This window comes from Sorex fumeus, unplaced genomic scaffold (assembly GCF_029834395.1).
Source record: "Sorex fumeus unplaced genomic scaffold, SorFum_2.1 ptg000087l, whole genome shotgun sequence".
Lineage (NCBI taxonomy): Eukaryota > Metazoa > Chordata > Mammalia > Eulipotyphla > Soricidae > Sorex > Sorex fumeus.
Genome location: NW_026606144.1, coordinates 3694629 through 3716756, shown reverse-complemented (window position 1 = coordinate 3716756; position 22128 = coordinate 3694629).

Below are 22128 nucleotides of genomic sequence, written 5' to 3'. Positions count from 1 at the left end.
TCTGTTGTGTGGGATGTTTGGACCGTAAAAGAAAGACTTGAACACTGTGAATTGGATAGCCTGTTGAATAGCATTCATGCGAGTATGAGCAACGTGCTGAAAACCAGCAGTGTGTTTCTTGGACATTCACGAGTGTTGTAATGAAAGCCTGCCTGGAATGTAGGTTCCAAGAATTCCAAATAGGCAGTGAATGAATGGAACATTCTGTAGTGGAAATTCCAATGGTGTCTGAATTCTACGTTGTATGGACAAGAAACAGAAGAGTTTACCAGGTGGGATTTCATAGCCAGTTGAAGACCAGACCTGCGAATTTGTACAGGCTGCTGAAAACCACCATTGGGTTACATGAATATTCACCAGTGGTGTAAAGAAATCCTGTCTGCAGTGGAGATTCGATGAGCTCCAGATTGGCAGTGTATGAATGGAACATTCTGAAGTGGAAATTCAAATGGTTTCTGAAGTCTGGGTTATGTGAACAGGAAAAAGAAGAGCTGACCAGGGTTGAGTGGACAGCCAGTGCAACATCACGACTCCGAGTGTGAACACGCCTATGCAAACTAGCATTGGTTACTTGGACATTCAACAGTGGTGTAAAGTAATCCTCCCTGGAGTGGAGATTCGATGAATTCCCGATTGGGAGGGAATGAATTGAACATTCTGTAGTGGAGATTCCAATTACTTCTGAAGTCTGGGTTTTGTGCACAGCAAAATGAAGAGCTGACCAGGGTTGAGTGGATAGGCAGTTGGACAGCACGCCTTCGAGTGTGATCATGCCTCTGAAATCCAGCATTGGATTCCTTGGACATCATCAGTGGTGTAACGAAAGCCTGCCTGGAGTTGGAGATTCGATGAATTTCAGATTGGAATTCAATCAATGGAACAGTCTGTAGTGGAGATTCCAAAGAATTCTGAAGAATTGTTTGTGTGGACAGGAAAAGAAAAATCTGACCACTGTGTAGTGGATTGCCAGTTCAACAGCACGTCTGCGAGTGAGAACAGAACGCTGAAAATCAGCATTCAGTTACTTAGACATTCACAAGTCGTGTAACCTAACTCTGCCTGGAGTGGAGATTCGATGAATTCCAGATAAGCAGTGAATGAATGGAACATTCTGTAGTGGACATTATAATGGTTTCTGAAGTCTAAGTTATGTGGACAGGAAAATATTGAGCTGACCAGGGTTGAGTGGATAGACTGTTGAACAGCACTCCTGCGAGTGTGAAAAGGCCGCTGAAAAGCAGCCTTGGGTTACTTGTACTTTCAACACTAGTGAAACGAAATCCGGCCTGGAGTGGAGATTCGATGAATTCCAGATTGGGAGTGAATGAATGGAACATTCTGTAGTGGAGATTCCATTGAATTTTGAAGTCTGGGTTGAGTGGACAGGGTAATGAAGAGCTGATCAGGTGGGAGAGGATAGCCAGTAGAATAGCACAGCATGAAATGTGAACAGGCCAGGAAAAACCAGCATTGCGTTACTTGGATATTGACCATTGGTGTAACGAAATCCTGTCTGGAGTGGAGTTCCGATGAATTCCAGATTGGCAGTGAATGAAAGGAATAATCTGTATAGGATATTCCAATCTTTTCTGAAGTCTACGTAGTGGGGACAGGAAAATGAAGAGCTGACCAGGGTTCAGTGGATAGCCAGTTGAACAGCACGCCTCCGAGGGGGATCAGGACAATGAAAACGAGCAGTGTGTTACTTGGACATTCAACAGTGGTGTAACGAAAGCCTACCTTGAGTGGAGATTCAGATGAATTCCAGATTCACAGTGAATAAATGGAGCGTTCTGTAGTGGAGATTCCAATTATTTCTGAAATCCATTGTGTGTGCACAGGAAAATGAAGAGCCAAACAGGTTAGAATGGATAGCCAGTTGAACAGCAGTCCTGCGAGAATGAACAGTCCTCCGAAAACCAGCATTGGGTTACTTGGACATTCACCAGTGGTATAACGAATGCGTTCATGGAGTGGAGATTCAGATGAATTCCCGATTCGCAGTGAATGAATTGAACATTCAGTAGTGGATATTCCAATGATTTCTGTCGTGTGGGTTGTTTGGACAGTAAAAGAAAGACTTGACCACTGTGGAGTGGATAACCAGTTGAATAGCATGCATGCGAGTGTGAACAGTATGCTGAAAACCAGCAATGTGTTACTTGGACTTTCACCAGTGTTGTAAAGAAAGCCTGCGTGGAGTGTAGGTTCCAAGAATTCCAAATAGGCAGTGAATGAATGGAACATTCTGTAGTGGAGATTCCAATGGTTTCTGAATTCTACGTTGTATGGACAAGAAAGTGAAGTGCTTACCAGGTGGAATTTTATAGCCAGTTGAATACCAGGCCTGCAAGAATAAAGAGTCCTCTGAAAACCAGCATTGGGTTACTTGGACATTCGCCAGTGTTATAACGAATTCGTACATGGAGTGAAGGTTCAGATGAATTCCCAATTCCCAGTGAATGAATTGGACATTGTGTAGTGGATATTCCAATAATTTCTGTCGTGTGGGTTGTATGGACAGAAAAAGAAAGACTTGACCACTGTGGAGTGGATAGCCAGTTGAATAGCATGCATGCGAGTTTGAACAGTATGCTGAAAACCAGCAATGTGTTACTTGGACATTCACCAGTGCTGCATAGAAAGCCTGCCTGGAGTGTAGGTTCCAAGATTTCACAATAGGCAGTGAATGAATGGAACATTCTGTAGTGGAGATTACAATGGTTTCTGAACTTTTAGTTGTATGGACAAGAAACTGAAGAGCTTACCAGGTGGGATTTGATAGCCAGTTGAAGACCAGGCCTGCGAGAATAAACAGTCCTCTGAAAACCAGCATTGGGTTACTTGGACATGCACCAGTGGTAGAACGAATGCGTTCATGGAGTGGAGGTTCAGATGAATTCCGTATTCGCAGTGAATGAATTAAACATTCTGTAGTGGATATTCCAAAAATGTCTGTCGTGTGGGTTGTTTGGACAGTAAAAATAAGACTTGACCACTGTGGAGTTGATAACCAGTTGAATAGCATGCAAGCGAGTGTGAACAGTATGCTGAAAACCAGCAATGTGTTATATGGACATTCACCAGTGGTGTAAAGAAAGCCTACCTGTAGTGTAGGTTCCAAGAATTCTAAATAGGCAGGTAATGAATGGAACATTCTGTAGTGGAGATTCCAATGGTTTCTGAATTCTACGTTTTATGGACAAGAAACTGAAGTGATTACCAGGTGGGATTTGATAGCCAGTTGAAGACCAGGCCTGCGAATTTGAACAAGCTGATGTAAACCACCATTTGGTTACTTGAATATTCACCAGTGGTGTAAAGAAATCCTGTCTGCAGGGGATATTCGATGAATTTCAGATTGGCACTGTATGAATGGAACATTCTGAAGTGGAGATTCTAATGGTTTCTGAAGTCTGGGTTATGTGACCAGGAAAAAGAAGAGCTGACCAGGGTTGAGTGGACAGCCAGTTGAACAGCACGATTCCGAGTGTGAACACGCCTATGAAAACCAGCATTGTTTACTTGGACATTCACAAGTGGTGTAACGAAAGCTTGCCTGGAGAGGAGATTCGAAGAACTTCAGATTAGCAGTGAATGAGTGGAATATTCTGTAGTGGAGATTCAAATGATTTTGAAAGTCTGGGTTGTTTGGACAGGAAATGGAAGAGCAGACCAGGTTGTAGTCGATAGTCCGATGAACAGCTGACTGCGACTTTTAAGTGGCTGCTGAAAACCAACATTGCGTTACTTGGATTTTCACCAGTGGTGTCAAGGAATCCTGCCTGGAGTGGAGATTCGATGAATTCCCGATTGGGAGTGAAGGAATGGAACATTCTCTAGTGGAGATTCCATTGAATTTTGAAGTCTGGGTTGAATGGACAGAAAAATGAAGAGCTTATCAGGTTGGAGAGGATAGCCAGTAGAATAGCACACCAGCGAGTGTGAACAGGCCGCGAAAAACCAACATTTGGGTACTTGGATATTGACCAGTGGTGTACCGAAATCCTGCCTGGAGTGGAGATTTGATGAATTCCAGATTGGCAGTGAATGAATGGAACATTCTGTACAGGGAATTCCAATCATATCTGTTGTCTAGGTAATGGGGACAGGAAAATGAAGAGCTGACCAGGGTTCAGTGGATAGCCAGTTGAACAGCACGCCTCAGTGGGGAATCAGGACAATGAAAACGAGCAGTGTGTTACTTGGACATTCAACAGTGGTGTAACGAAAGCCTGCCTGGAGTGGAGATTCAGATGAATTCCAGATTCGCAGTGAATACATGGAACGTTCTGTAGTGGAGATACCAATTATTAATGAAATCCGATGTGTGTGGACAGGAAAATGAAGAAAAAAACAGGTTAGAATGGATAGCCAGTTGAACAGCAGGCCAGCGAGAATGAAAAGTCCTCTGAAAACCAGCACTGGGTTACATGGACATTCACCAGTAGTATAACGAATGCGTTCATGGAGTGGAGGTTCAGATGAATTCCCGATTCGCAGTGAATGAATTGAATATTCTGTAGTGGATATTCCAATGATTTCTGTCGTGTGGGTTGTTTGGACAGTAAAAGAAAGACCTGACCACTGTGGAATGGATAACCAGTTGAATAGCATGCATGCGAGTGTGAACAGTATGCTGAAAACCAGCAATGTGTTACTTGGACATTCACTAGTGGTGTAAAGAAAGCCTGCCTGGAGTGTAGGTTCCAAGAATTCCAAATAGTCACTGAATGAATGGAACATTCTGTAGTGGAGATTCCAATGATTTCTGAATCCTACGTTGTATGGACAAGAAACTGAAGAGCTTACCATGTGGGATTTGATAGCCAGTTGAAGACTATGCCTGCGAATTTGAACAGGTTGCTGACAATACCATTGGGTTACTTGAATATTCACCAGTGGTGTATAGAAATCCTGTCTGCAGTGGAGATTCAATGAATTCCAGATTGGCAGTGAATGAATGGAACATACTGACGTGGAGATTCTAATGGTTTCTGAAGTCTGGGTTATGTAAACAGGAAGAAGAAGAGTTGACCAGGGTTGAGTGGACAGCCAGTTGAACAGCACGACCCCGAGTGTGAACACGCCTATGAAAACCAGCATTGGTTACTTGGACATTCACCAGTGGTGTAAAGAAAGCTTGCCTGGAGTGGGGATTCGAAGAACTTCAGATTAGCAGTGAATGATTGGAAAATTCTGTAGTGGAGATTCAAATGATTTCGAAAGTCTGGGTTGTGTGGACAGGAAATGGAAGAGCTGTCCAGGTTGGAGTGGATAGCCCTTTGAACAGCACGCCTGAGAATGTGAAGCAGACGCTGGAATACAGCATTAGGTTACTTGGACATTCTCCAAATGTACAACGAATGCATGCATGGAGTGGAGATTCCATGAATTCGATATTGGCAGGGAATGAGTGGAACATTCCGTAGGAGAGATTCCAATTATGTCTGATATCTGGGGTTTTTTTGTACAGGAAAATGAAGAGCAGAGCAGGGAAGAGTGGATAGCGTGTTGAGCAGCAGAATGCGACTTTCAACTGGCTGCTGAAATACAAAATCGTTCTACTTTTATATTCAACAGTGGTGTCAAGAAATCCTGCCTGGTGTGGAGATTCGATAAATTCCCGATTGGGAGTGAATGAATGGAATATTCTGTAGTGGAGATTACAATTACTTCTGAAGTCTGGGTTTTGTGGACAGGAAAATGAAGAGCTGACCAGGGATGAGTGGATAGGCAGTTGGACAGCATGCGTGCGAGTGTGATCATGCCTCTGAAATCCAGCATTGGATTCCTTGGACATCATCAGTGGTGAAAGGAAAGCCTGCCTGGAGTTGGAGATTCGATGAATTCCAGATTGGAATTGAATCAATGGAACAGTCTGTAGTGGAGATTCCAATGAATTCTGAAGTATGGTTTGAGTGGACAGGAAAAGAATAATCTGATCCCTGTGTAGTGGATTGCCAGTTCAACAGCACTTCTGCGAGTGAGAACAGAACGCTGAAAATCATCATTCAATTACTTAGATATTCACCAGTCGTGTAACAAAATCTGCCTGGTGTGGAGATTCGATGAATTCCAGATCGTCAGTGAATGAATGGAACATTCTGTAGTGGAGATTATAATGGTTTCTGAAGTCAAAGTTATGTGGATAGGAAAATGTAAAGCTGACCAGTGTTGAGTTGATAGTCAGTTGAACAGCACTTCTGCGATGTGAACAGGCCGCTGAAAAGCAGCCTTGGGTTACTTGTCCATTCAACACTAGTGAAAAGAAATCGGGCCTGGAGTGGAGATTCAATGAATTGCAGATTGGCAAATGAATGAATGGAACATTCTGTAGTGGAGATTCCATTGAATTTTGAAGTCTGGGTTGAGTGGACAGGAATATGAAGAGCTGATCAGGTTGTGAGTATAGCCAGTTGAACCGCACACCAGCGATTGTGAACAGGCCGCTAAAAACCAGCATTGGGGTATAGGATATTCACCAGTGGTGTAACGAAACCCTGCCTGGAGTGGAGATTCGATGAATTCCAGATTAACAGTTAATGAATGGAACATTCTGTACAGGAGATTCCAATCCTTTCTGAAGTCTAAGTAGTGGAGACAGGAAAATGAAGAGCTGACCAGGGTTCAGTGGATAGCCAGTTGAACAGCACGCCTCCGAGGGGGATCAGGAAAAAGAAAATGAGCAGTGTGTTACTTGGACATTCAAAAGTGGTGTAAGGAAAGCCTGCCTGGAGTGGAGATTCAGATGAATTCCAGATTCGCGGTGAATAAATGGAACATTCTGTAGTGGAGATTCCAATTATTTCTGAAATCCGATGAGTGTGGACATGAAAATGAAGAGCAAAACAGGTTAGAATGGATAGCCAGTTGAACAGCAGGCCTGCGAGAATGAACAGTCCTCTGAAAACCAGCATTCGGTTACTTGAACATTCACCAGTGGTATAACGAAAGCTTTCAAGGAGTGGAGGTTCAGATGAATTCCCGATTCGCAGTGAATGAATTGAATATTCTGTACTGGATATTCCAATGATTTCTGTCGTGTGGGTTGTTTGGACAGTAAAAGAAAGACTTGACCACTGTGGAATGGATAGCAAGTTGAATAGCATGCATGCGAGTGTGAACAGTATGCTGAAAACCAGCAATGTGTTACTTGGACATTCACCAGTGCTGCATAGAAAGCCTGCCTGGAGTGTAGGTTCCAAGATTTCACAATAGGCAGTGAATGAATGGAACATTCTGTAGTGGAGATTACAATGGTTTCTGAACGTTTAGTTGTATGGACAAGAAACTGAAGAGCTTACCAGGTGGGATTTGATAGCCAGTTGAAGACCAGGCCTGCGAGAATAAACAGTCCTCTGAAAACCAGCATTGGGTTACTTGGACATGCACCAGTGGTAGAACGAATGCGTTCATGGAGTGGAGGTTCAGATGAATTCCGTATTCGCAGTGAATGAATTAATCATTCTGTAGTGGATATTCCAATAATTTCTGTCGTGTGGGTTGTTTGGACAGTAAAAATAAGACTTGACCACTGTGGAGTTGATAACCAGTTGAATAGCATGCATGCGAGTGTGAACAGTATGCTGAAAACCAGCAATGTGTTATATGGACATTCACCAGTGGTGTAAAGAAAGCCTACCTGTAGTGTAGGTTCCAAGAATTCTAAATAGGCAGGTAATGAATGGAACATTCTGTAGTGGAGATTCCAATGGTTTCTGAATTCTACGTTTTATGGACAAGAAACTGAAGTGATTACCAGGTGGGATTTGATAGCCAGTTGAAGACCAGGCCTGCGAATTTGAACAAGCTGATGTAAACCACCATTTGGTTACTTGAATATTCACCAGTGGTGTAAAGAAATCCTGTCTGCAGGGGATATTCGATGATTTTCAGATAGGCACTGTATGAATGGAACATTCTGAAGTGGAGATTCTAATGGTTTCTGAAGTCTGGGTTATGTGACCAGGAAAAAGAAGAGCTGACCAGGGTTGAGTGGACAGCCAGTTGAACAGCACGATTCCGAGTGTGAACACGCCTATGAAAACCAGCATTGTTTACTTGGACATTCACCAGTGGTGTAACGAAGCTTGCCTGGAGAGGAGATTCGAAGAACTTCAGATTAGCAGTGAATGAGTGGAATATTCTGTAGTGGAGATTCAAAGGATTTCGAAAGTCTGGGTTGTTTGGACAGGAAATGGAAGAGCAGACCAGGTTGTAGTCGATAGTCCGATGAACAGCTGACTGCGACTTTTAAGTGGCTGCTGAAAACCAACATTGCGTTACTTGGATTTTCACCAGTGGTGTCAAGGAATCCTGCCTGGAGTGGAGATTCGATGAATTCCCGATTGGGAGTGAATGAATGGAACATTCTATAGTGGAGATTCCATTGAATTTTGAAGTCTGGGTTTAGTGGACAGGAAAATGAAGAGCTGATCAGGTTGGAGAGGATAGCCAGTAGAATAGCACACCAGCGAGTGTGAACAGGCCGCGAAAACCCGCATTGGGGTACTTGGATATTGACCAGTGTTGTACCGAAATCCTGCCTGGAGTGGAGATTCGATGAATTCCAGATTGGGAGTGAATGATTGGAACATTCTGTAGTGGATATCCCATTGAATTTTGAAGTCTGCTTTGTGTGCACAGGAAAATGAAGAGCTGATCAGGTTCGAGAGGATAGACAGTAGAATAGCACACCAGCGAGTGTGAACAGGCCGCGAGAAACCAGCATTGGGGTACTTGGATATTGAACAGTGGTGTAAGGAAATCCTCCCTGGAGTGGAGAATCGATGATTTCCAGATTGGCAGTGAATGAATGGAACATTCTGTACAGGAGATTCAAATCATTTCTGAAGTCTAGGTTGTGAGGACAGGAAAATGAAGAGCTGACCAGGATTCAGTGGATAGCCACTTGAACAGCACGCCTCCGAGGGGGATCAGGACAATGAAAACGAGCAGTGTGTTACTTGGACACTCAACAGTGGTGTAACGAAAGCCTGCCTGGAGTGGAGATTCAAATGAATTCCAGATTCGCAGTGAATGAATGAAACGTTCTGTAGTGGAGATTCCAATTATTTCTGAAATCCGATGTGTGTGGACAGATAAATGAAGAGCAGACCAGGTTAGAATGCATACCCAGTTGAACAGCAGGCCTGCGAGATTGAACAGTCCTCTGAAATCCAGCATTGGGTTACTTGGACATTCACCAGTGGTGTAAAGAAATCCTGTCTGCGGTGGAGATTCGATGAATTCCAGATTGGCAGTGAATGAGTGGAACATTCTGAAGTGGAGATTCTAATGGTTTCTGAAGTCTGGGTAATGTGAACAGGAAAATGAAGAGCTGTCCAGGGTTGAGTGCACAGCCAGTTGAACAACACGACTCCGAGTGTGAACATGTCTATGAAAACCAGCATTGGTTACGTGGACATTCACCAGTGGTGTAACGAAAGCTTGCATGGGGTGGAGATTCGAAGAACTTCAGATTAGCACTGAATGACTGGAATATTCTGTAGTGGAGATTCAAATGATTTCGAAACGTGTGGGTAGTGTGGACAGGCAATGGAAGAGCTAACCAGTTTGGAGTGGATAGCCCGTTGAAAAGCATGCCTGGGAGTGTGAAGAAGACGCTGGAAAACAGCATTAGGTTACTTGATATTCTCCAATGGTGCAAGGAAAGCATGCCTGGAGTGGAGATGCCATGAGTTCGATATTGGCAGGGAATGAATCGAACATTCCGGAGGAGAGATTCCAATGATGTCTGAAGTCTGGGTTTTGTGTACCGGAAAATGAAGATCAGAGCCTGGAAGCGTGGATAGCCTGTTGAACAGCAGACTGCGACTTTGAACTGGCTGCTGAAAACCAACATTGCGTTACTTGGTTATTCACCAGTGGTGTCAAGGAATCCTGCCTGGAATGGAGATTCTATGAATTCCCGATTGGGAGTGAATAAACGGAACATTCTGTAGTGGAGATTCCAATTACTTCTGAAGTCTGGGTTTTGTGGACAGGAAAAAGAAGAGCTGACCAGGGTTGTGTGGATACGCCATTGGACAGCACGCCTGCGAGTGCGATCATGCCTCTGAAATCCAGCATTGGAGTCCTTGGACATCATCAGTGTTGTAACGAAAGCCTGCCTGGAGTTGGAGATTCGATGAATTCCAAATTGGAATTGAATCAATGGAACAGTCTGTAGTGGAGATTCCAATGAATTCTGAAGTATGGTTTGTGTGGACAGAAAAAGAATAATCTGACCACTGTGTAGTGGATTGCAAGCTCAACAGCACGTCTGCGAGTGAGAATAGAAAGCCGAAAATCAGCATTCAGTTACTTAGATATTCATCAGTCGTGTAACTAAAGTCTGCCTGGAGTGGATATTCGATGATTTCCAGATCGGCACTGAATGAATGTAACATTCTCTAGTGGAGATTATAATGGTTTCTGAAGTCTAGTTATGTGGACAGGAAAATGTAGAGCTGAACAGGGTTGAGTGGATAATCAGTTGAACAGCACTCCTGCGAGTGTGAAAAGGCCGCTGAACAGCTGACTTGGGTTACTTGTACATTCAACACTAGTGAAACGAAATCCGGCCTGGAGTGGAGATTCGATGAATTACAGATTGGGAGTGAATGATTGAAATATTCTGTAGTGGAGATTCCATTGAATATTGAAGTCTGGGATGAGTGGACAGGAATATGAAGAGCAGATCAAGTTGGAGAAGATAGCCAGTAGAATAGCACATCAGCGAGTGTGAACAGGCCACGAAAATCCAGCATTGGGGTACTTGGATATTGACCAGTGGTGTAACGAAATCCGGACTGCAGTGGAGATTCGATGAATTCCAGATTGGCAGTGAATGAATGGAACATTCTGAAGTGGAGATTCTAATGGTGTCTGAAGTCTGTGTTTTGTGAACAGGAAAAAGAAGATCTGTCCTGGGTTGAGTGAACAGCCAGTTGAACAGCACGACTCCGAGTGTGAACATGCCTATGAAAACCAGCATTGGTTACTTGGACATTCACCAGTTGTGTAACGAAAGCTTTCCTGGAGTGGAGTTTCGAAGAACTTCAGATTAGCAGTGAATTAGTGGGATATTCTGTAGTGGAGATTCAAGTGATTTAGAAAGTGTGGTTTGTGTGGACAGGCAATGGAAGAGCTGACCATGTTGGAGTAGATAGCCCGTTGAACAGCACGGGGGAGTGTGAAGCGACGCTGGAAAACAGTATTAGGTTACTTAGACATTCTCCAATGTTGCAACGAAAGCATGCCTGGAGTGGAGATTCCATGAATTCAATATTGGCAGGGAATGAATGGAACATTCCGTATGAGAGATTCCAATGATTTCTGAAGTCTGGGTTTTCTGTACAGGAAAATGAAGAGCAGAGCAGTGAAGTGTGGATAGCCTGTTGAACAGCAGACTCCGACTTTTACTGGCTGCTGAAAACCAACATTGGTTTACTTGGATATTCACCAGTGGTGTAAAGGAATCCTGCCTGGAGTGGAGATTCAATGAATTCCCGATTGGGAGTGAATGAATGGAACATTCTGTAGTGGAGATTCCAATTACTTCTGACATCTTGGTTTTGTGGAGTGCAAAATGTAGAGCTGACCAGTGTTGAGTGGATAGGCAGTTGGACAGCACGACTGCGAGTGTGATCATGCATCTGAAATCCAAAATTGGATTCCTTGGACATCATCAGTCGTGTAAAAAAAGCCTGTCTGGAGTTGGAGATTCGATGAATTCCAGATTGGAATTGAATCAATGGAACATTCTGTAGTGGAGATTGCAATGAATTCTGATATATGGTTTGTGTGGACAGGAAATAATAATCTGTCCACGGTGTAGTGGATGGCCAGTTCAACAACACGTCTGCGTGTGAGAACAGAACGCTGAAATTCAGCATTCAGTTACTTAGATATTCACCAGTCGTGTAACTAATGTCTGCCTGGAGTGGAGATTCAATAAATTCCTGATCGGCAGTGAAAGAATGGAACAGTCTGTAGTGGAGATTATAATGTTTTCTGAAGTCAAAGTTATGTGGACAGGAAAATGTAGAGCTGAACAGGGTTGAGTGGATAGTCAGTTGAACAGCACTCCTGCGAGTGTGAAAAGGCCGCTGAACAGCAGCCTTGGGTTACTTGTACATTCAACACTAGTGAAAAGAAATCGGGCCTGGAGTGGAGATTCGATGAATTCCAGATTGGGAGTGAATGAATGAAACCTTCTGTAGTGGAGATTCCATTGAATTTTGAAGTCTGGGTTGAGTGCACAGGAAAATGAGGACCTGATCAGGTTCGAGAGGATAGCCAGTAGAATAGCACGTCAGCGAGTGTGAACAGGCCGCGAAAAACCAACATTGAGGTACTTGGATATTGACCAGTGGTGTAACGAAATCCTGCCTGGAGTGGAGATTCGATGAATTCCAGATTGGCAGTGTATGAATGGAACATTGTGTACAGGACATTCCAATCAATTCTGAAGTCTAGGTTGTGAGGACAGGATAATGAAGAGCTGACCAGGCTTCAGTGGATAGCCAGTTGAACAGCACTCCTCCGAGGTGGATCAGGACAATGAAGACGAGCAGTGTGTTACTTGGACATTCAACAGTTTTGTAATGAAAGCCTGCCTGGAGTGGAGATTCAGATGGATTCCAGATTCGCTGTGAATGAATAGAACGTTTTGTAGTGGAGATTCCAATTATTTCTGAAATCCGATCTGTGTGGACAGATAAATGAAGAGCAGACCAGGTTAGAATGCATAGCCAGTTGAACAACAGGCCTGCGAGATTGAACAGTCCTCTGAAAACAAGCATTGGGTTATTTGGACATTCACCAGTGGTGTATAGAAATCCTTTCTGCGGTGGAGATTCGATGAATTCCAGATTGGCAGTGAATGAATGGAACATTCTGAAGTGGAGATTCTAATGGTTTTGAAGTCTGGGTTATGTCTACAGGAAAAAGAAGAGCTGTCTAGGGTTGAGTGGACAGCCAGTTGAACAGCACGACTCCGAGTGTGAACATGTCTATGAAAACCAGCATTGGTTACGTGGACATTCACCAGTGTTGTAACGAAAGCTTGCATGGGGTGGGGATTCGAAGAACTTCAGATTAGCAGTGAATGACTGGAATATTCTGTATTGGAGATTCAAATGATTTCGAAAGTCTGGGTAGTGTGGACAGGCAATGAAAGAGCTGACCAGGTTGGAGTAGATAGCCCGTTGAACAGCACGCCTGGGAGTTTGAAGTGGACGCTGGAAAACAGCATTAGGTTACTTGGACATTCTCCAATGGTGCAACGAAAGCATGGCTGGAGTAGAGATTCCATGAATTCGATATTGGCAGGGAATGAATGGAAGATTCCGGAGGAGAGATTCCAATGATGTCTGAAGTCTGGGTTTTGTATACAGGAAAATGAAGATCAGAGCAGGGAAGTGTGGATAGCCTGTTGAACAGCAGACTGCGACTTTGAACTGGCTGCTGAAAACCAACATTGGGTTACTTGGATATTCAACAGTGGTGTCAAGGAGTCCTGCCTGGAGTGGAGATTCGAAGAATTCCCGATTGGGAGTGAATGAATGGAACATTCTGTAGTGGAGATTCCAATAACTTCTGAAGTCTGGGTTTTGTGGACAGGAAAATGAAGAGCTGACCAGGGTTGAGTGGATAGCCAGTTAGACAGCATGCCTGTGAGTGTGATCATGCCTCTGAAATCCATCATTGGATTCCTTGGACATCATCAGTGGTGTAACGAAAGCCTGCCTGGAGTTGGAGATTCGAAGAATTCCAGATTGGAATTGAATCAATGGAACAGTCTGTAGTGGAAATTGAAATGAATTCTGAAATATGGTTTTTGTGGACAGGAAAAGAATAATCTGACCAGTGTGTAGTGGATTGCCAGTTCAACAGCACGTCTGCGAGTGAGAACAGAACGCTAAAAATCAGCATTCAGTTACTTAGATATTCACCAGTCGTGTAACAAATGTCTGCCTGGAGTGGAGATTTGATGAATTCCAGGTCGGCACTGAATGAATGGAACATTCTGTAGTGGAGATTATAATGGTTTCTGAAGTCTAAGTTATGTGGACAGGAAAATGTAGAGCTGACCAGAGTTGAGTGGATAGTCAGTTGAACAGCACTCCTGCAAGTGTGAACAGGCCGCTGAAAAGCAGCCTTTGTTACTTGTACATTTAACACTTGTGAAACGAAATCGGGCCTGGATTGGAGATTCGATGAATTCCAGATTGGGAGTGAATGAATAGAACATTCTGTAGTGGAGATTCCATTGAATTTTGAGGTCTGGGTTGAGTGGACAGGAAAATGAAGAGCGGATCAGGATGAAGAAGATAGCCAGTAGAATAGCACACCAGCGAGTGTTAACAGGCCGCGAAAAACCAGTATTGGGGTACTTGGATATTGACCAGTGGTGTAACGAAATCCTGCCTGGAGTGGAGATTCGATGAATTCCAGATTGGCAGTGAATGAATGGAACATTCTGAAGTGGAGACTCTAATGGTGTCTGATGTCTGGGTTATGTGAACAGGAAAAAGAAGAGCTGAACAGGGGTGAGTGGACAGCCAGTTGAACAGCACGACTCTGAGTGTGAACATGCCTATAAAAACCAGCATTTTTTACTTGGACATTCACCAGTGGTGTAACGAAACTTGCCTGGAGTGGAGATTCGAAGAACATCAGATTAGCAGTGAATGAGTGGAATATTCTGCATTGGAGATTCAAGTGATTTCGAAAGTCTGGGTTGTGTGGACAGGCAATGGAAGAGCTGGCCAGGTTGGAGTAGATACCTCGTTGAACAGCAGGCCGGAGAGTGTGAAGGGGACACTGGAAAACAGCATTAGGTCACTTGGACATTCTCCAATGATGCAACGAAAGCATGCCTGGAGTGGAGATTCCATGAATTCGATATTGGCAGGGAATGAATGGAACATTCCGGAGGAGAGATTCCAATGATTTCTGAAGTCTGGGTTTTGTGTACAGGAAAATGAAGAGCAGAGCAGGGAAGCGTGGATAGCCTGTTTAACAGCAGACTGCGACATTGAACTGGCTGCTGAAAACAAACATTGCGTTACTTGGATATTCACCAGTGGTGTAAAGGAATCCTGCCTGGAGTGGAGATTCGATGAATTCCCGATTGAGAGTGAATGAATGAAACGTTCTGTAGAGGCGATTCCAATTACTCCTGATGTCTGGGTTTTGTGGATAGGAAAATGAAGAGATGACCAGGGTTGAGTGGATAGGCAGTTGGACAGCACGCCTGCGAGTGTGATCATGCCTCTGAAATCCATCATTGGATTCCTTGGACATCATCAGTGGTGTAACGAAAGCCTGCCTGGAGTTGGAGATTCGATGAATTCCAGATTGGAATTGAATCAATGGAACAGTCTGTAGTGGAGATTCCAATAAATTCTGAAGTATGGTTTGTGTGGACAGGAAAAGAATAATCTGACCACTGTGCAGTGGATTTCCAATTCAACAGCACGTCTGCGGGTGAGAACAGAACGCTGAAAATCAGCATTCAGTTACTGAGATATTCACCAGTCGTGTAACTAAAGTCGGCCTGGAGTGGAGATTCGATGAATTCCATATCGGCACTGAATGAAAGGAACATTCTCCAGTGGAGATTATAAAGATTTCTGAAGTCTAAGTTATATGGACAGGAAAATGTAGAGCTGACCAGGGTTGAGTGGATAGTCAGTTGAACAGCACTCCTGCGAGTGTGAACAGGCCGCTGAAAAGCAGCCTTGGGTTACTTGTACATTTAACACTAGTGAAACGAAATCCGGCCATGAGTGGAGTTTCGATGAATTCCAGATTGGCAGTGAATGAATGCACCATTCTGTAGTGGAGATTCCAATGAATTTTGAAGTCTGGGTTGAGTGGACAGGAAAATGAAGAGCGGATCATTTTCGAGAGGATAGCCAGTAGAATAGCACACCAGCGAGTGTGAACAGGCCACGAAAAACCAGCATTGGGGTACTTGTATATTGTCCATTGGTGTAAGGAAAACCTCCCTGGAGTGGAGAATCGATGAATTCCAGATTGGCAGTGAATGAATGGAACATTCTGTACAGGAGATTCCAATCATTTCTGAAGTGTAGGTTGTGAGGACAGGAAAATGAAGAGCTGACCAGGATTCAGTGGATAGCCAGCTGAACAGCACGCTTCCGAGCGGGATCAGGACAATGAAATCGAGCAGTGTGTTACTTGGACATTCAACAGTGGTGTAACGAAAGCCTGCCTGGAGTGGAGATTCAGATGAATTCCAGATTCGCAGTGAATGAATGGAACGTTCTGTAGTGGAGATTCCAATTATTTCTGAAATCCGATCTGTGTGGACAGATAAATGAAGAGCAGACCAGGTTAGAATGCATAGCCAGTTGAACAGCAGGCCTGCGAGATTGAACAGTCCTCTGAAAACAAGCATTGGGTTACATGGACATTCACCAGTGGTGTTTAGGAATCCTATCTGTGGTGGAGATTCGATGAATTCCAGATTGGCAGTGAATGAATGGAACATTCTGAAGTGGAGATTCTAATGGTTTTGAAGTCTGGGTTATGTGAACAGGAAAAAGAAGAGCTAACCAGGGTTGAGTGGACAGCCAGTTGAACAGCACGACTCCGAGTGTGAACATGTCTATGAAAACCAGCATTGGTTACATGGACATTCACCAGTGGTGTAACGAAAGCTTTCATGGGGTGGAGATTCGAAGAACTTCAGATTAGCAGTGAATGACTGGAATATTCTGTAGTGGAGATTCAAATGATTTCTAAAATCTGGGTAGTGTGGCCAGGCAATGGAAGAGCTGACCAGGATTGAGTGAATAGGCAGTTGTACAGCACGCCTGCGAGTGTGATCATGCCTCTGAAATCCAGCATTGGCTTCCTTGAACATAATCAGTGGTGTAACGAAAGCCTCCCTGGAGTAGGAGATTCGATGAATTCCAGATTGGAATTGAATCAATGGAACAGTCTGTAGTGGAGATTGCAATGAATTCTGAAGTATGGTATATGTGGACAGGAAAAGAATAATCTGAGCAGTGTGTAGTGGATTGCCAGTTCAACAGCACGTCTGCGAGTGAGAACAGAACGCTGAAAATCAGCATTCAGTTACTTAGATATTCACCAGTCGTGTAACTAATGTCTGCCTGGAGTGGAGATCCGATGAATTCCAGGTCGGCACTGAATGAATGGAACTTTCTCTAGTGGAGATTATAATGGTTTCTAAAGTCTAAGTTATGTGGAGAGGAAAATGTAGAGCTGACCAGGGTTGACTGGATAGTCAGTTGAACAGCACTCCTGCGAGTATGAACAGGCCGCTGAAAAGCAGCCTTGGGTTACTTGTACATTTAACACTAGTGAAACGAAATCGGGCCTGGATTGAAGATTCAATGAATTCTAGATTGGGAGTGAATGAATGGAACATTCTGTAGTGTAGATTCCATTGAATATTGAAGTCTGGTTTGAGTGGACAGGAAAATGAAGAGTGGATCAGGTTGAAGAGGATAGCCAGTAGAATAACACACCAGCGAGTGTGAAAAGGCCGCGAAAATCCAGCATTGGGGTACTTGGATATTGACCAGTGGTGTGACGAAATCCGGCCTGGAGTGGAGATTCGAAGAATTCCAGATTGTCAGTGAATGAAAGGAACATTCTGATGTGGAGATACTAATGGTGTCTGAAGTCTGGGTTATGTGAACAGGAAAAAGAACTGCTGTCCAGGGTTGAGTGGACAGCCAGTTAAACAGCACCTCTCCGAGTGTGAACATGCCTATGAAAACCAGCATTGGTTAGTTGGACATTCACCAGTGGTGTAACGAAAGCTTGCCTGGAGTGGAGTTTCGAAGAACTTCAGATTAGCAGTGAATTAGTGGAATATTCTGTAGTGGAAATTCAAGTGAATTCGAAAGTCTGGGTTGTGTGGACAGGCAATTGAAAAGCTGACCAGGTTGGAGTAGATAGCCTGTTGAACAGCACGCCGGGGAGTGTGAAGCGACGCTGGAAAACAGCATTGGGTTACTTGGACATTCTGCAATGGTGCAACGAAAACATTCCTGGAGTGGAGATTCCATGAATTCGAGATTGGCAGGGAATGAATGGAACATTCTGTAGGAGATATTCCAATGATTTGTGAAGTCTGGGTTTGTGTACAGGAAAATGAAGAGCAGAGCAGGGAAGTGTGGATAGCCTGTTGAACAGCAGACTGCGACTTTGAACTGGCTGCTAAAAACCAACATAGCCTTACTTGGATACTCACCAATGGTGTAAAGGAATCCTGCCTGGAGTGGAGATTCGATGAATTCCGGATTGGGAGTGAATGAATGGAACATTCTGTAGTGGAGATTCCAATTCCTTCTGAAGTCTGGGTTTTGTGGACAGGAAAATGAAGAGCTGACCAGGGTTAAGTGGATAGGCAGTTGGACAGCACGCCTGCGAGTGTGATCATGCCTCTGAAATCCAGCATTGGATTCCTTTGGACATCATCAGTGGTGTAACGAAAGCCTGCCTGGAGTTGGAGATTCGATGAATTTCCGATTGGAATTGAATCAATGGACCAGTCTGTAGTGGAGATTCCAATGAATTCTGAAGTATGGTTTTTGTGGAGAGGAAAAGAATAATCTGACCACTGTGTTTTGGATTTCCAGTTCGACAGAACGTCTGGGAGTGAGAACAGAACGCTGAATATCAGCATTCAGTTAAATAGATATTCACCAGTCGTGTAACTATAGTCTGACTGGAGTGGAGATTCGATGAATTCCAGATCGGTAGTGAATGAATGGAACATTCTTTAGTGGATATTATAATGGTTTTTGAAGTCTAAGTTATGTGGACAGGAAAATGTAGAGCTGACCAGGGTTGAGTGGATAGTCAGTTTATCAGCACTCCTGCGAGTGTGAACAGGCTGCTGAAAAGCAGCCTTGGGTTACTTGTACATTCAAAACTAGTGAAACGAAATCCGGCCTGGAGTGGAGATACGATGAATTCCAGATTGGGAGTGAATGAATGGAACATTCTGAAGTGGAGATTCTAATGATTTCTGAAGTCTGGGTTATGTGAACAGTAAAAAAAGAGCTCTCCAGGGGTGAGTGGACAGCCAGTTGAACAGCATGACTCCGAGTGTGAACATGCCTATGAAACGAAATCCGGCCTGGAGTAGAGAGTCGATGAATTCCAGATTGGGAGTGAATGAATGGAACATTCTGTAGTGGAGATCCCATTGACTTTTGAAATCTGGGTTGAGTGGACAGAAAAATGAAGAGCTGATCGGGTTGGTGAAGATAGCCAGTAGAAAAGCACACCAGCGATTGGGAACAGGCCGCGAAAAACCAGCATTTGGGTACTTGGATATTGACCAGTGGTGTAACGAAATCCTGCCTGGAGTGAAGATTCGATGAATTACAGTTTGGCAGTGAATGAATTGAACATTCTTTACAGGAGATTCCAATCAATTCTGAAGTCTAGGTTGTGGGGACAGGAAAATGAAGTGCTGACCAGGGTTCAGTGGATAGCCACTTGAACAGCACGCCTGGGAGTGTGAAGCGTACACTGGAAAACAGCATTAGGTTGCTTGGACATTCTCCAATGGTGCAACGAAAGCATGCCTGGAGTGGAGATTCCATGAATTAGATATTGGCAGGGAATGAATGGAACTTTCTATAGGAGAGATATCAATGATTTCTGAAGTCTGGGTTTTGTGTACAGGAAAATGAAGAGCAGAGCAGGGAAGAGTGGATAGCCTGTTGAACAGCAGACTGCGACTTTGAACTGCTGCTGAAAACCAACATTGTGTTACTGGCATATTCACCAGTAGTGTAAAGGAATCCTGCCTGGACTGGAGATTCGATAAATTCCCGATTGGGTGTGAATGAATGGAACATTCTATAGAGGTGATTCCAATTACTCCTGAAGTCTGGGTTTTGTGGATAGGAAAATGAAGAGATGACCAGGGTTGAGTGGATAGGCAGTTGGACAGCATGCCTGCGAGTGTGATCATGCCTCTGAAATCCAGCATTGGATTCCTTGGACATCATCAGTCGTGTAACGAAAGCCTGCCTGGCGTTGGAGATTCGATCAATTCCAGATTGGAATTGAATCAATGGAACAGTCTGTAGTGGAGACCCCATTGAATTTTGAAGTCTGGGTTGAGTGGACAGGAAACTGAAGAGCTGATCAGGTTGGAGAGGATAGCCAGAAGAATAGCACACCAGCGAGTGTGAACAGGCCGCGAAAATTCAGCATTGGGGTACATGGATATTGATCAGTGGTGTAACGAAATCCTGCCAGGAGTGAAGATTCGATGAAATCCAGATTGGCAGTGAATGAATGGAACATTCTGTACACGAGATTCCAAACAATTCTGAAGTCTAGGTTGTGGGGACAGGGAAATGAAGAGCTGACCAGGGTTCAGTGGATAGCAGTTGAACAGCACTCCTCTGAGGGGGATCAGGACAATGAAATCGAGCAGTGTGTTACTTGGACATTCAACAGTGGTGTAACGAAAGCCTGCCTGGAGTGGAGATTTAGATGAATTCTAGATTCGCAATGAATGAATGGAACGTTCTGTTATGGAGATTCCAATTATTTCAGAAATCCCATGTGTGTGAACAGGAAAATGAAGAGCAGACCAGGTTAGAATGGATAGCCAGTTGAACAGCAGGCCTGCTAGATTGAACAGTCTTCTGAAAACCAGCTTTGGGTTACTTGGACATTCACCAGTGGTATAACGAATGCGTTCATGGAGTTGAGGTTCAGATGAATTCCCGATTCGCAGTGAATGAATTGAGCATTCTATAGTGGATATTCCAATGATTTCTGTCGTGTGGGTTGTTTGGACAGTAAAAGAAAGATTTGACCACTGTGGAGTGGATAGCCAGTTGAATAGCATGCATACGAGTGTGAACAGTATGCTGAAAAGCAGCAATGTGTTACTTGGACATTCACCAGTGGTGTAAAGAAATCCTGCCTGGAGTGTAGGTTCCAAGAATTCCAAATAGGCAGTGAATGAATGGAACATTCTGTAGTGGAGATTCCAATGGTTTCTGAATTCTACGTTGTATGGACGAGAAACTGAAGAGCTTACCAGGTGGGATTTGATAGCCAGTTGAAGACCAGGCCTGCGAATTTGAACAGGCTGCTGAAAACCAACATTGTGTTACTTGAATATTCACCAGTGGTGTAAAGAAATCCGGCCTGGAGTGGAGATTCGAAGAATTCCAGATTGGCAGTGAATGAAAGGAACATTTTGAAGTGGAGATTCTAATGGTGTCTGAAGTCTGGGTTATGTGAACAGGAAAAAGAAGAGCTGTCCAGGGTTGAGTGGACAGCCAGTTAATCAGCACATCTCCGAGTGTGAACACGCCTATGAAAACCAGAATTGGTTACTTCGACATTCACCAGTGGTGTAACGAAAGCTTGCCTGGAGTGGAGCTTCGAAAAACTTCAGATTAGCAGTGAAGGAGTGGAGTATTCTGTAGATGAGATTGAAATGATTTCGAAAGTCTGGGTTGTGTGGACAGGCAATGGAAGAGCTGACCAGGTTGGAGTAGATAGCCCGTTGAATAGCATGCCTGGGAGTGTGAAGCGACGCTGGAAAACAGGATTAGGTTACATGGACATTCTCGAATGTTGCAAAGAAAGCATGCCTGGAGTGGAGATTCCACGAATACAATATTGGCACGGAATGAATGGAACATTCCGTAGTAGAGATTCCAATGATTTCTGAAGTCTGGGTTTTGTGTACAGGAAAATGAAGAGCAGAGAAGGGAAGAGAGGATAGCCTGTTGAACAGCAGACTGCGACTTTGAACTGGCTGCTGAAAACCAACATTGGGTTTCTTGGATATTCACCAGTCGTCTAAAGGAATCCTGCCTGGAGTGGAGATTCGATGAATTCCCGATTGTGAGTGAATGAATGAAAAATTCTGTAGTGGAGATTACATTTACTTCTGAAGTCTGGGTTTTGTGGACAGGAGAATGAAGAGCTGACCAGGGTTGAGTGTATAGGTAGCTCGACATGACGCCTACGAGTGTGATCATGCCTCTGAAATCCAGCATTGGATTCCTTGGACATCAACAGTGGTGTTACGAAAGCGTGCCTGGAGTTGGAGATTCGATGAAT